We start from the raw sequence: 16251 nt of genomic DNA, 5'->3' as shown, positions 1-16251 counted from the left end.
TTGCTCCGAGTTGGAGGAGGCATGGGAATGGTAAAGTCAAGATTCACATTCAGGCATCTGGCTTCAGAGTCTAACTGCTTAGCCACTACAGATGCTGTCTTACTTCTTGATTATTTGAGGGTCTTCTGTGTTGGTCTTAATGATTTGGTTTCCTCTTGAGACAGTCAAGATATTGGTGGATGCATAATCCTATAAACTTCAAGTAATTGATGATTTCTTGGTTGTCCTGCCCCTAAAGGACAGGTCTCATAATCTACCAGTCAGATGGAACTGTTTTTGCAAATGGCAGGAAAAATATTTGTTTTTTTCTGAGACACCTAAAAAGAGTTTCATTATTAAAATGAAGGGAAATATGTGTACAACTAAAATCATAGGTAAAGTGTTCTTGAATTTTCTGCTCCAAATAGTAATAGATATTTGCTTTATTTTTTTATATTGGAAAATTAAAGCTGAGAGTTAAAATCACTTTTTCCAAAATCATCTAACTAAAACTGGGAGGTACTAAAACTCAAAATAAATGACAATTATAGACATTATTCAGAGAAGGCCACTCAGTGACATGTCTGGAACAAGACAGACAAGCCCATTCTCAACATCTCTCTTCTGGCTAACATGTAATTCCAACTTCATAGCAGTGACTACTCTCAACCCACTTTAATCCTCCTGCCTTCTATGTTAAAAAAAGAATAAGTAAGACCAGTGATTGAATTTCCCTAGCTTTTTGACAACCTCCAATTCAAAACTGGACCTCATGTTTTTAAATCCTTCCTACAACCATGCATTACAAGCCCAAATCCTATAAGAAGTTCCTAAAAACTCTCTCTTACTGAGACAACCCCCCATTCTCCTGGAGTGCATGCCCCCCGGCTGTGGTCAGCAAAATAAATCTAGTTCAGACTACAGTTTTGTTCTTAGTGCCCTTTGGTTGATGGGCTATAAAAGTTTCTAGATTGTTTCTCTAGGTGGAAGGTGGTGCTAAAGCACACTGAAGAGCAATATTGGGGAGAAAACTAAAAATTCCATTTCAGATATGTTGAGTGCAGGATACTTTTGAGAAATTCAAGGAATATTAAAGAAACACGGGTCTAAAAGGGTCTGTAGAACAAAGGGAAAGCATGGATACAAATGTAGAAGTTATCAAAGTATAGATGGAAATTGAAGCTAGAACATGGATGAGATTACTCAGTGCAAAAAGCATAAGGAGAAAAGAATGGAGAAACTAAAACTCCAATATGAAGTTTCTGTAGAGAAGTGTGAACAACAAACGCGGCTGCGAAAGCACATCCAGAGATAAAGCAGAAGGACCAGGAGCAGATCATCATGTGAATCAAGGAAGAAGATATCTCAAGGCCTATGGAGTAACCAATGGTTGGAAGCATTTGAAAGATCCAGTAAGAAGAGAACGGGGAAATTCCCACTGAAGTCCATCATCGACATTTTTTGTGAAAGATTTTTCAGAATTTTGATGGAAGCAGAAGCCAGAATAAATGGCCGTGGGATAAGTATGAGGTAAGCTAAGTGAAGGAAGAAAGAAGGGTCTTCCAGGAGGAGGGACAGAGTGATAGTGCTGTAAATAGTGGTTAAAAGAATGGGTTCTAGAGAGAGACTGAGTTCAAATCCCAGTTGTGTCCCTCACTAGCTGTGTGACCTTAGTTAGGTTAGTTAACTTATTTGTGCTTCAGTTTTTCCATCTGTCAACCGGGGGAAAAACAGTAACCACGTGCAGTTATGAGCAGAAAGAGATCAAGTAATAGAGATCCTTGTATATAGTAACGTCTCAGTAAGGACAAGCAACAATTATTGCAAAAGCATGAGAGAGCATGACTCCATTAGGGGCTTGAAAGTTGTTTAATGTGAATGGTGAGTATGGAGATAAGACCAGACAGCTTGACAGAGTCCTAGGCCTGGAAGCCGTGAATGACATGCCAAAGAGATACATTGCCTCTCAAGGCATAAAAGGTTCATTGAGGGAGTTTAGGAAGAGAGTGATGTGATTATAGTTCTAGTTTAGAAAAATCGCTCTGACTATATAGCCTACAGGATGGATTGGAGTAGAATCAAGCTGAAGGCTAGGGCAGCAGTTAGGACCCCATTTCAAAAACCTAAATGAAAAGAGATAATGCCTTGATTAGGGCAGCAGAAGTAGAAATGGAAAAGAAAAAAGTTAAATCAAGGAGGTAAAATTATCATGACTTGGTTACTGATCCTATATTGTAGGTGAGACAGAATGAAGTCTGGGATACTCACCCTTCACCTCCCCTCAAGTTTCTAGCCTGGGTGACTAGCTAAGTAGCACAGCCATTTACTGAGGAAGAAAGTCTAAGAAGGAACAAAGGTCTAAGGGGTTGCTTATTGTTCAATTTTGGATATGCTGTGTCTGATAATACCCACATGTTGAAGATATCTAATATGCAACCTGGAACCCATAGGAAACTTTGAGCTGAAGATCTATTAATGGTTGTTTAAATCATGACCATTCAAGGGGTTACTGAGGAAGAATATCTAGAAAGAGAAGAGTATTAAAAAAATGTCATTCAGAGAGATTAGGAAAATAACATTAGTTGACAACAGACAAATGCTAAATCTTCTTGGGAATTTCTTAGAAGACAAATGATGGCAACTGCTATAGCCAGCTAACATCCAGCTTCTTTTATTCAACAGTGGAGAATTTACAATGAGACGGGGAGTGGGGACCAGGGGGAAGGCTAACCCCTCTCTCCTCCACTCAGCCTCCCAGCCTCTCCTCACGGTCCATGTGATGTGAGAAAATAAGCATCCGGCACTGGAGAGATTGGCAAGTGGTTCCTTGAGAGTTAACCAAGCTTCAGGGTCGTAGGTGTTTGGTGAATAAGGTGATAGTATAGGGTCGTTGGTTTTCTCTAAATAAGGATTTCCAGAAGCCCTCGGTGGAAAGGACCACAACAATGGGGGAATGAGTGAGAAGGGGGAAGAACACAGTAGGTTACATGTAAGAGCATGAGCGGACAAGATGATGGGTGGTGCATGTGTTTTGTCCACTCAGGAAGGATGGCCAGGTGAAGGCATGTAGTCCAAGCTTTTGGTATTTCAAACAGAGGCCATGAGAGGTTTCCGATGGTCACTTTCTGTCTCTGTGCGTGATAATTACCTCATCCCAGGCAGTAGATGTTGCACACCAGCCCAAGTCAAACCCTTTGCCTTAACTTGTTGCCTGGTGAGCTCTGCTCACGTTTCACAACCCATCTGAAATATCACCTTCTCAGGAAAAACCAGGACTCTCATTGAGCACATAATGGATATTGGCAGGATATTAAGCAGTTAGTGGGAAAATGATCACACTGAAACAATAATAATAATAACATTGAGCCTTGAGTTGGGAAGCCTATGTTCTCTTCCTGGTTTTGCCACCAAGTATGTGACCCTGGGCAAGTCACTTCACCTCTTCAGGTCTCAGTTCCTTTATTTACATAATGAGAGAGTTTATATAATGAGAGTCAATGAGAGAATTTACATAATGAGAGTCAATAAGTTCTATGATATTTTATAAGTAGCCCATGACACCATGGCCATCGCTAGGTTGAGGGGCAGAATGCAGACTGAGTGGGCTGCCCAGAATGCTGGTAGGGCTGACAGAAACCCCTGCTAATAGATCAGCATTACAGATCATTCCAAAGAAAGCTATACCATAAAGCAAGCCTACTAGCAGCCTGGCTTTCCTTGGTGTGCTGCCCTCAATAGCAGAACCTGCTCAGTCTTAAAGGACCAGGACAGTTACCCTACTTTGGATTCTCTATGGGATCTTCTTAGGTTATCTCAGTGTCTGCAGGATCATTCAATTATCAGTTAACTCTTAGGGAGGAGAGAAGTGAAGGAGTGAAGGGAGTGAAGGGGGAAAGACTTTGCGGAGTGGACTTCAGTGCCCTTTGCCAACCTCTTACCTTTCCTACAATTTACCCACATCACTTCTCCTTCCCTCCCTCCCACGGTCTTATTCAAAGGGATCCCTTCTCCTTTTTCTAAGGCTAGTTCTGTTGTTTGTGTTCATAGGTCCAAACCTACTGCTCTAGTACAGAACAAGGGCAAATAACTAAATAATAATCATATGTTTGAGAAGGAAAGGACAACCACCACTAGCTCTGTCCTGTATCAACATCACCTCCCTTCCTTTATATTATAAAGTTTGAGGTAAAGATCCTGATTAGGGGAAGCCACAGCTCTATGTCTCCAGTTCCTTCCCTCATTCACTGCCAACTCACAGCAACCAGATCCCTCCCCCAATCCCAGCAACTGGCAACCACATCACCAGATCCACAGGATCCTTTCTTGACTATACTACCGTGTCTGCCATTGTTGGGGAACCCCTTCCGTAAACTTTCTAAAACTACAGATGTCATTCAGCCTAAGTAACCACATTTTTTTTCTCTTTGCCCATATCTCCTGTCAAAGGGGTGAACACAGACAGCCATGTTTTATACCCAAGACTCTCAGGACTGCAGGTGATGGGAGCATGAGTACACACCTGGTCAAGGCAACCTAGATCCTTGATGTGACCTGAAGAAAGGTTAGACCTATCAGATTCTCCCTTTCTCAGGAGTTTGAAATAGACAAAAGTATGGGGTGGAAGTTGAAAAGTCATGGTATATAAAGAGATTCTAGGGGCAGTGTTTGACCATGTGAAGCCAAAGTTATGAGGGTCAGAAACTGAATGAGCAGAGAAAGAGGTCATTAGAGAGAAGAGATAAAACCAATACACAGAAACAGGAAGGCCATAAGATTCAGGGAGATGGAGAGAACATCTGACCCCCAAGAGTTGCTTCCCAGAAGCCAAAAGAGCCACTGCTCCTAGACTGTTCTCCTTCCACTATCTGTTCTCTCTCTGCCTTCTTTGAAGCCTTTTCTCTATTTGTGCTTTAAACTCTTAGTCTTTTCCATTGAAGGCTCTGTCCTTGGGCCTTTTTCATTCTACACACTTTCCATGGGACATGGTCCCGGCTTCCAAAAGGACCTGTATCTGATGATGCTCAGATCTGAATTTCTAGGCTATCTCTCTAGGCTACCTCTCTCTCCTGAGCTCTAGACCTGTTTATTCATCTGCCTGATGGACACTGCCACTCCCATGGGCATTCCACCAGCACTTCAAAATCAACATGTCTAAAATTAAACTTCCGGTCAAACCTACTCTTCCTCTAATACTCCTTTTCAGTGAAGTAAACTTTCAGCTGAAAACTATAACCACCCTAGTGGTTATAGTTTATATATATATATATATATATATATATATATATATATAGTTTATAGGTTATAACCACTATACCCTCCTTCCAATCCATTGGAACATTAAGTCATGTTCATTCAACCTCCTACCTTTCTCCTCACTACCTCTCCTCTCCAGTCCCACTGCTACTAAGTTCAGAGCCTCATAACTGCCCTTTGGTTTCCTTGGCATGAGTCTCCTACCCCTGCTTATAACTCTTCTATGGCTTTCCAGTTTTCTGACAGGAAAATCCAAACTCTTAAACAGGGCGTCCAAATCTTCCATGATGCTTCCCTTGCCTAGTTCATTCGTATAGTCTTTCTCTGCACTCCATCTAACCCCAGTTTCAAATGATCCAGACTTGCTGCAACTCCCACGGCATCTCAAGTGTTGCCTCCATCTGGACTTTGCTCTCACCGATCCTTCTTCCAGGAAGGCTAGCATCCCTTTCTCTTCCTGCCAACACTTTCCTGTGTTCTCCTTCAGTATTTATGAGCCTGCCCCCACATTTAAATACTCTTCTTTTATTATGCCCCAGTGGTACTCTGCACAGATGACTGTGACATTTATCGCGCTTAATTTTAAAATGTTTGTATTCCTCTCTTTGACCTAGAAGGGCAGGAAATCTATCATTTTTACTGTTTGCCCTGTGCCTAGCAGTGAAAGCGTTCAGAGCATGCTGGCGAGGAAAGGAAGGAAATGAATACACTGATCCTCCAGGGGGAAGGAAACTAGCCTATCCTCTGAGAGAATCGAATAATGCCCAGTAAGTGAAGCCATGAAATTTTATGGTCATAATTTAAAATGTCCTTCAAAAAGAAAAGAAACAACAAAAAAAAACCCTCTCCTACAGAGAGCAAGAAAGAGCACCTTCCTCTTCCTCAGAAAGTATAATATCACTTCAGCACCTGGAAGCAGGAACCCCTCAAAGATAGGCAGCCTGTTTCCCATAAGGATAACTGAGCAAGATGAAGGAATTTCCTCAAGTAAACAGAAACCCTCAAAAATATAAAGATTTTTCATCTACACCCCTATCTTACCAAGATGCGTGGGTGGAATTTGCTCCATTTAGACCCTGGTAAACAAAGTGAAAAATGGAGCCCATCACAAAGGAATGGTCCCAGTGCCCCAGCAGACACAGGCAGGAAAGGCTCTGTCCCAGCTGCCAACAGTGCTGGAGAGTCAGTTGGTCCCTCACTAGCTGAGCAGCCCCTGCTGCTGGCCAGCTGAAGAAGGGCTTGAGGGAATGTCTCTTCATAATTAATCCAGGTGGGAGAAGACCTCTACCCCTCTAGACTGGGTCCCGTGGGCTGAAGTGTTGAAGGAGAAACTGGGATGGTGAGTCTGTCCACAGGTGTCCCTCCCATTTGTACCATGGTATCTAAGCACGCTCTCAGGTACCACTCACTAGTCCAGGAGGGAAGGAACCGACTGAAGCCAAGGATGCACACTGAGAGAGCTCTTGGGTGGAAGAGGCGCTGAGGAAGGCACAAGAAGTGGGGAGGGGCCCTTCCGGAAGGGCTGCGTCAGCCAAGGGCTTTGCACCTAGTAACTTCTGTGGGGGGAAGAGGGAGCCTGAGAGAAAGAACTTTCGCCTGCCGGGATAAAATAGTAAATGCAAGCTGAATATTCTCATCAAGAGTGGGAAGCCGCTTGACTGCTGCATGCTGAGAAGGATTGTCTTCCGGACACATCCGGGGGAGTTGGAAGGCAGGCCATGCATATTTCCCCCGTTGGCCATTCCTCTGCCCAAGGCTGCAGGCAGAGGTAAGTTTCATGCTTGCACAGGTTTCCTCTGTGTGAGTCTCTTCCCATTCTGGTTAATGCTTTCTTGTTCTCTAGGTTTCCTCATATGTGTCAATTCCTGTGAGAAGCAGTGGCTGATATTCTGCCCACACTTCCACCGCCACCCAGGCGAGGAGTAAGAACATCATCTAGGTGGCTGCCATGTGGAGAGCACATGAACAGTACGTTACCAGGCCTACTTCCTTATCTGCCTGCAATTCTGGGCCGAAATGACTCAAAGGCAGGAACCGTGAGAAACACCACTGAATCTCCAGATTCTGACATGGAGCATTGTTCAGTCTCACATGTTTAATTAAGGTTTATTGAACCTTTATAATACAAAATATGTTATATATCATAATTATATATGGTATAAGATGAAATAACCCAAAGCTTGTAATATTGCAGTGTTCTAAACTGAAGCATAAAAGACGCTCTGAATGGACCTCTCAGGCTGGACGACAGCCTAAGCAGTAAGTCTATGAAATGGGAATACAGAGGGCAGAGCTAAACCATTTCTGTGCCAGAGACCCCTTGGGCCCCTTCTCAAGCAATGTTTTTTAACATATAGTAAAATACATCATTTGACAAAGGAAGCAAATCATATAGAGATAGTTAACAACAGAGCTTTTAAAAATGATAATTTAGTAATATGTGTGTTTATTACTCATTAAATAACAAGATCAAGTAGCAGTTCTAAAAACTACTATGGGGACTTCCCCGGTTGTCCAGTGGTTAAGAATCTGCCTTCCAATGCAGGGGACGTGGGTTCGATCCCTGGTCAGGGAACTAAGATTCCACGTGCCACAGGGCAACTAAGCCCACATGCCACAACTAGAGAGCCTACGTGCCGTAACTACAGAGCCCACGTGCTGTAACTACAGAGCCCACATGCTCTGGAGCCCACTCAGTCACCACAACTAGAGAGAAGCCGGCACGCCAGAATGAAGAGCCTGCGTGCTGTAATGAATGATCCCATATACCGCAACTAAGACCCAACACAGCCAAAAACAAATAAATAAATATTTTAAAATAAATAATAAAAACTACTATGATTTTGAAGTAACAATAGATGTGAGCAATATTTGAAGATATCGGCCATAGCTGTAATGTGACATGAAAATATCTGCACCTTCTATTGGCAAGAGCTTCAGGTACTGCCAGTCATACTGAGGTTTTTTGTCCACGTTTATAATAGAAGGAAACACTGACTTTCAATCAGAGGTTAGTTAAAATAAAGAAATAGGTTGTCTCCAAGATCCACGATCATGGATGCCCTGAATTCTATCTGTGGATTCCCTGGGTTCAGTATACCCTCTACCTGTAGAACACAGGAAAACAGACCACCTAAAATAACAACGATGAATAGCAATTCTTCCATATTTAGAGGAATGATATCTCCCCAAATCAGTGTAAGCCTCCACCTACACTATATGATAAACAACTATTTCAGGAGTACTTAGGTTTATGAAGGATATCAGTATTCCTTTATATATTTAAAATGTAAAATTTTGTAAGGCTTACTATAAAATTATAGTAATCAAGAGTGTGATATTTGTTTAAAGACAGTTAAATAGGTGAATGGAACAAACTAATGAGTTAAGAAATAGGCCCACATATACATAGGTGGTTGATTTTCAACAGAGGTGTCAAAGCTATTCAAGGGGGAAAACACTCATTTCAACAAGTGGTGCTAACAAATAATTAGGTATCAAAATGAAAAAAAAAATCTCAACCCTTACCACGTATCACATACAAAAGGTTACTTGAAATGGATTTTAGATCTAAATGTAAGAGAAAACTAAAAACCTAGAATAGAATGTAGGAGAAAATACTTTAGTTAAGGAACGGTTCCTTAGGACACAAAAAAACAAACCATAAGCAAAAAAATCTGACAAATTGGTCTTCATCAAATTTAAAATGTCTGCTCTTGAAAAGACACTTAAGAAAATGAAAAGCAGGATACAGATTGGTAAGAAATATTTGCAAAGCACGTTCCTGATAAAGAGCTTATCGGCAGAGTATGTAAATATTAAAACAAAAACTCAGCAAAAAGAGAGGCAAAAGATTTGCACAAATATTTCACCAAAGAAGATATGCAAACAGCAATGAACACATGTAAAACTATTCAACATGATTAATCAACAGGAAAAGATGAATTAAAAGGAGATAATCACTACACACCCATTAGAATGGCTAAAATTAAAAGGATTGATAATACTAACTGTTGGAGACAATGTAGAACAACCCGAGCTTTAAAGATTGCTGATGGAGATGCAAATGATACGGTTATTTTGGAGAACAAATTTTCGGAGAACAGATTTTTATAAAGTTAAACATACCATATGACCCAACAATTCCATAGATGTTTTCCTAGGAGAAATGAAAACAGAGGTCCATACAGCAAATGTTAATTGTTGCTTTATCCATAGTAGTCAAAAATCCATCAACAGCAGAATAGATAAAAATATTGTGGTACATTCATACAATGGAATACTTCTCAGCAACAGCTAGCAGTGAACTGCTGGTACCAGCAACAACATGGATGAATTTCAAAAGCATTACAGTAAGTGGCTAAGCAAAATAAGTTAGACACCTGCTGTACATGCTGTATTTATATGTCATTTGTACAACATTCTAGAAAAGTCAAAACTGTAGAAACAGAAAACAGATCAGTCACTGGTTGCCACTGGGCTGTGGGTGAAGGGAAGAATTGCCTACAAAGGGGCATAAGGGAACTTTCTGGGGTGATGCAAATATCCCATATGTTAATTTGGGTGGTGAACACACAACTTGCGTGTGTGTCAAAATTTATTGAACTGCACTTTAAAAGGGTGAATATTATTGCATGTGACTTGTATCTCAATAAAACCCGACTTTTAAAAAATTCTAAAGTTTTATCAAAGAGAAATGATAAATGATATTTTGTTACTAGAGCTAAACTGTCATGTTAAAGAATCCAAAATCAGGATTTTCTACCCAAAATGAAAGGCACTTGTCCATACTCTAAATACAGAGAGGAACAGATGTATTGGCTCAGTATCTTATTGGTTTTGTATGCCATTTGGAAATTGGATTGTTTTGACAAATTACTTGCTAGCCAGGAAAAGCATTAAGGGATTATTTGTCCACTGTGATTTCAGATTTTCCCTAATGATAAAATCATTTGAAATAAGAGGGCAGCCAAAGTAGTTTTACTCAGGGAGATATTATTTCATACATAGACATGTCAGAAACAGCATAAGCAAGAAAAGGAGATTACTCCAATTTTTATTTTAACTTCAAGTGTTATAAATAACAGCAGCAAACAATTTCAATGCTAAATAGCACAAAATTCAGATTTCCTTTTAAGAGCTTCTCAACTTAAAGACTTGAAATCATTTATTAATGTGGGTGTTGTAAACTTCACGTTGCAATTTGAATCTTTACTTCTCAATCCATTTTTTTAATAAGTTTATTTATTTTACTTTTGGCTGTGTTGGGTCTTCATTGCTGCGGGCAGGCTTTCTCTAGTTGCAGCAGGCGGGGGCTACTCTTCATTGCAGTGCACGTGCTTCTCATTGCGGTGGCTTCTCTGGTTGTGGAGCACAGGCTCTAGGTACATGGACTTCAGTAGTTGCAGCACATGGGCTCAGTAGTTGTGGCTAACGAGCTCTGGAGCACAGGCTCAGTAGTTGTGGCGCATGGTCTTAGTTGCTCTGCGGCATATGGGATCTTCCCAGACCAGGGATCGAACCTGTGTCCGCTGCATTGGCAGGCAGATTCTTAACCATTGTGCCACTAGGGAAGCCCTCAATCCACCTTAATACCTACTTTAATGCTATTTGAGGATACCATCAAATTATATATCGTTGATTTTACTTGTTTATGGGCTCTAATGTCTTCCTACTGTTCTACAGAACGTTTTACTTTAATACAATTCTATGTATTTCAAGAATTTCTTTGCAGATAAGTGGTGTGTCCTTCAATAAAGCAAAGAAAAACTTTAAAATCTTCATTAAAGCAATCTTCTTCATTTATTTGTTCATAGAACATTAACATTATCTTCCTTATCTAGAAGAGCTTTTTTCTCAACTACAGTTCATAGGATGAAGACCCACCACTTATTTTAAATGAGCTTCTGTGTAACTATCAAATTAAATGAATTAATATTTACCTTTATGCTTTTTAAAAGTATTGTCATAACATTGGTTGTTTTAATGCACTAGCGGTAGATAGTTTAGTTTATTTTTATATTCTATGTTTTTTTTTTTGCCAGAAAGACTAACTAAACTGCTAGATTAGTGCATATTTTTATATTTTTCTGCAGATATACTTGATCTCTGAGTAATTATTTGCTGTATTCACATGAGGTTTATTCTTTTGTATCTCTAGGTCTGCTGCCATCTAACACACTAGCTGCTAGCCACGTGGGATTATTTAAATCAGTTAAAATGAAATGAAATAAAATTAAAAATTCAGTTCCGTGCTCACACCAGACAAATTTCATGTGCTCACCAGCCACATGTGGTCCGTGGCTATCCTATGGAGCATTCCCATCATCACAACAGTTCTAGTGAACGGCGCTGGTCCAGATCAGGGTCAGAAAACTTTCTTCTCGTAGGGCCGGATAGTAAATATTGTAGAGTTTATGAGCCAACAGGCAAAACTGAGGTTACTGTTTAGGCACTTATAATATAACCATTTGAAAAGTAGATTTATTTTAAAATGGAAAAAACCTTCTTAACTTGCAGGCGGTGAAAAGCAGGCAGTGGGCTGAAGTTGAGCCATAGTTTGCCCAGCACTGGTGCCAGTCATTCAGTCCTATATCCATTAAGAACATCTTTTTTGAACAGATCTATGTTTTAAGTGCTGGACTAAATATTAAGTTTAGCATAGTGAACAAGAAACATAGTCTCAGCTCTCAAGGAGTCCAGAACGTAACAGGAAAGGCACTACAACAAAAATTACACAATTAATTAGTCAATTATTATAATTTAACAAATAAAATGAAGGAGGTAAACAGGATTTTATGAAAGCAAGTAACAGGGGAACCTAAACTGGTGTAAAAGATTGAGTTGATTCTAAAAATTATCTGCAGCTAACATTATAGTTTTAATGTATAGCAACTATTTAGACTTTCCAGCTGACCCATGTGAAGAAAGCACTGTAAAAATTAATAAATCTAGATAATATTTCTAAGTGGGCTGATGTTCAAATATATTAATTCTTACATACCATCTGTTTTATATGTGAATGATAGAAATTATATTTGCTAATATCACATTTACTGATGTTTGGTATTTTATTTTCCTCTACTAGCATCTTTTATTAGAATAAAAGTGTATAAATTAAATGCTTCCTTGTAACTAGAAAAACTTGCCATGGACTAACTCCCCAAATGGCCCCAATTTTCTATTAATTCTTTATATCAAAATTCAAATTGAACCCGTTAAAGAAAATAATGTGGTGCATATAAACCTAGGCTACTTTGACAGATATTTTTTTAGAACATATGACTTCTTTTCATTTATGAGAACTCAGTATACATAATCAGCACAACAAAACAAAATAAAAATATCCACTATACTGTCTTCCCGTATAATGGCAGTGTTTCTCAAGATTATATTTGATTTTCTGAGGTCTTTATGGCACTTTGCAGCTCTTTTAAATGTGGCCTTTTTTATGGTGGTGTCAAGAGCTTGCTGTAAATCTAAATATTTAATCACTGAGCACGTGAGAGAGAGTTGAGTGAGCAGAAGCCATTCTAAATTGAGCACACACCTTGAATGACAAATAGGCCAAACTGAAATTGTTTATAGATTAAATCATGTGCCTTATATCTGCTTTGTTTCAATAAATAAACCCCAAACTTAAATGCAGCTGATTATACATCAAGATGAGGACAAAGGGGATAAAATATTTCCTAAAACTCCATTTTCATGACATGGAGTTTAATTCTTCAATTTCACTGAAATTAACAGATCCTGCTGACTCAGTTTTAAGCTGTTCTTTTATGATGACAAATGATGTACAGCAAGAAACTAGAATTTGACCTTCCCTTCGCAGCTTCTTAGAACAGTGCATATTAGGATAATGCCAAGAATAGTGGGGTTTAAAAACAAATATAAAAATCGTGACTGAATCCATCAAGAAAAGATTCCATATGTGACTCACTAGCTGCAGCGCTGCTTTTCTCTCACCTTTGCACAGTTTCAGCGCAGAGCTGCTCTGTTATTCTGTAACGGACTTCATGCAAAAATTAAGGATTCTGGCTCCCTCAAGGCAAATGTCCTCAACTCATGTTTACTGAGTAAGAAGAAGAGTCATATCTATTTAACTCAGAGTGTTGAAGGCCTAGCACAGAAATCAGGTCTTAATGTCATCGGGGATGGAGTCAAATTGACAACTGGCACACATTTTCCTCGTGAACCATGGAACTTCTAGGCACCCAATGGTAAATCTGTAGATGAGCTCACCCTGTGCTTCCATCTGAGGTTCCTTCAGTCTCCAGGAAGGAGCTTCGCTCTGGTTCACTACACAGCACCATCACTGCTGAACCCGGTGCCCTTCTGCTGGTTCCCGTTTGCTTGAACTTTTGACACAGGAATTGGTGCTGGTGCAGAGGTGGACGGGCATCATAATCGGCTGCTGGAGTCATAGGAGGTGATGAAGTAGGAGGAATCGGCCGTCTCAAATCTGCTCCACCCTTCATTTCTGTATAGAATCTGTGTCAGCTGGATCCCGATGTCCCAATCCTGATTCTTGAGATCTCAACCATATCAAAACGTCTTTGGGCACAACTCAGGTTCTCTACTTGCATTTCAAATGTTCCACTGTTATCATCTATCTCTGAGACCCTCCATGTTTCCCTTTGATTCCTCTAGCCCCAGAAGAGAGCTGAAAGATTTGCTAGGATCTCTTTCCCCCAGTAGAAGCTCTCTGGCTCAGCCAAGATCAATGCTCAGACCTTAAAGAAAATGATGGCCAACAGCTGCCAGCTTATTTCAGGAAGTGATTGTCCTCTTTCTGGAATTTTTGTTTATGCCATTTCCTTACTTTGATGTCTTTTAAAATATGTGCTTTTTTTTTGTATTTTATTTGCCCTTTTTTTGGTGGTTGCAGTAAAAGTGTTGGTTTGCTGTGACCTACTACATCCTGCCCAAAAGCAGACCTATTCAAGTTACTTTTAAGATGCTGGTATATGTCTACTCGACCTCATTAACACCTCTGTTCTGTACAGCAAAGGGGAAACCTGTGACAAGGTAGCTTCTTTGGTGAGGGGTTAGAAATGAGTATAAAAGTATGCTTTAGGGCTTCCCTGGTGGCGCAGTGGTTGAGGGTCCGCCTGCCGATGCAGGGGACGCGGGTTCGTGCCCCGGTCCGGGAGGATCCCACGTGCCGCGGACCGGCTGGGCCCGGAGCCATGGCCGCTGAGCCTGCGCGTCCGGAGCCTGTGCTCCGCAACGGGAGAGGCCACAGTAGTGAGAGGCCCGCGTACCACAAAAAATATATATATATGCTTCATAGAGTCTGGAAACAAACTCTAATCCTTTTCATTGGTATATATTTTAAAAGATACAACGAAGAGACATAAAACTTCAAAAAAATCAAAAACACACAAAAGAGCCAAAGTTGGGCGTTGTCCAATTACAGTGACCTATCTTTTTTAACACAGGAATTCCTAATGTCTATTTAAATATAATTAATATATTGTATTAATATATTTTATTATATATATTTTTATTAAAAGAATGTTTAGGAACTCACTTCCCACACTCGTTTCTGTCCTTTCACACTTGGAGTAGCAGACTGTCAACTGAGGAAAAGATGGAAGTATGTTACCTGTGTTCACACATTCCCACCTGTCCCCTGACATATACATACACCACCCACACGTGCGTACACAGATGGCACTAATGGCAAGTAAATTTTATCAGCCTACCCCTATTCTGTTGTTTGCTTAAAGGGCACAGATTAATACTCTTACCAGTTGTTCTGTGGGGTTTTTTTTCAAGTAAGCTTTTTATTTTGGAATAATTTTAGGTTTACAGAAAAGTTGCAAAAATGAAGTTCCCGTATACCTCTCACCCAGTTTCCTCTAATGTTAATATCTTACATTCAGACCATGCATTTGTCAAAACCAAGAAGCCAACATTGGCACATTAGTATTAACTCCAGACTTTATTCAGATTTCAGTAGTTTTCCACTAATATCTTTTTGTTTCATGATCTAATCCAAGATACCATATTGTGTTAAGTGCTTTGTGATTGTTTTTTCAATTGATGTTTTGTAAAGTTTCGCATTTTCTTAATTCAGTGTCCTGTTTGTGCTTCTATATAATCCTTTAGTTTTCTTTTGGGAATTGTTTTGAGTGCCAAAGTGTCATGTTTTTCATACTCCAAACTCCTAGGTAGGCCTCTGAAGACAATTTGTCCTTTATTTATGACACTATATATTAAAGTAACTGAAAATATTCAAAATAATGGTTACTTTATGCAGAGTCCATGAACTCCAACTGGAACACATAAACGTCAAATTTGAGCAATAAATTTTGATTGATTTTGAAATTCCATTTAAGGCACTATTTTTCTGTGTAGAATCTCATGGAAAATATTTTAAAATATTGTTTTATAAAAAATTGTTTCCTATGGGATCTGAAAGTTCTTTAGATAGATTTTTCATAGAATGTCTAAACGATTTAAATACCAATTCAGATTGTCAGAGTGACGGATGTTTTTAAATTATTTTATTAACAGTGATTTATCACTCAAGTTTACAGTACTCTGAACATCATTTTTTTTGCTTCAACTGAACAACTGGCATTTTTCTGTTTTGTTCTTTTCCTTGTTGTGTACTCTACTCTGGAGCACTTTCAAATTTCAAAAAAGAGCTTTTATTTGGGGGCCATCAGTGAATGGGCATGAGCCATTGTATTCAATGAAATAAGCATTGTGTGATTGAAGAATAACTAAGGGGATGGATCATGGTTCCATTAAAAGTACCAAGATACTCCTGGAAAAGCTATGAAAATATGCTCTTCCATTAAGGAAAAGCACTTATCAATGCTGCCAGTCCTGGTAAAGATTGTCTACTAACATAAAGCAGACATTTCTTGTAACATACATAAGGAGGGCATTAGGCTTGATCACAGCATAAGTATCTGACAGGTAGGACTCGGACATCTGAAGGTAACTTTGTAGCTCTAATCAACTACAGCTGACTGCAAAACTTGGCACCAGTTCAAGGGGGCA

The 16251-nt window shown here is 39.6% G+C and overlaps 1 protein-coding gene across 6 annotated transcripts in view; it reads left to right on the top strand.

Annotated features, from left to right (window-relative positions):
* METTL25 (methyltransferase like 25) overlaps positions 1–16251 on the top strand; it is a 133373-nt gene that overhangs the window by 113236 nt on the left and 3886 nt on the right. The window contains exons 13-15 of one of the 6 annotated variants that reach the window (XR_009565619.1): positions 7076–7336; positions 7427–7491; positions 11393–15014. The gene's annotated coding sequence lies outside the window, so the exon portion shown is untranslated. Of the gene's footprint in view, positions 1–7075; positions 15015–16251 lie in introns of those variants that run through there. The other 5 variants (XR_009565621.2, XR_009565617.1, XR_009565618.1 and 2 more) reach the window with 5 other exon arrangements.

The sequence above is a fragment of the Globicephala melas genome, chromosome 10 (assembly GCF_963455315.2).
Source record: "Globicephala melas chromosome 10, mGloMel1.2, whole genome shotgun sequence".
Lineage (NCBI taxonomy): Eukaryota > Metazoa > Chordata > Mammalia > Artiodactyla > Delphinidae > Globicephala > Globicephala melas.
The sequence above is the reverse complement of the archived record's forward strand: the minus strand, read 5'-3'. Positions and strand labels throughout refer to the sequence as shown.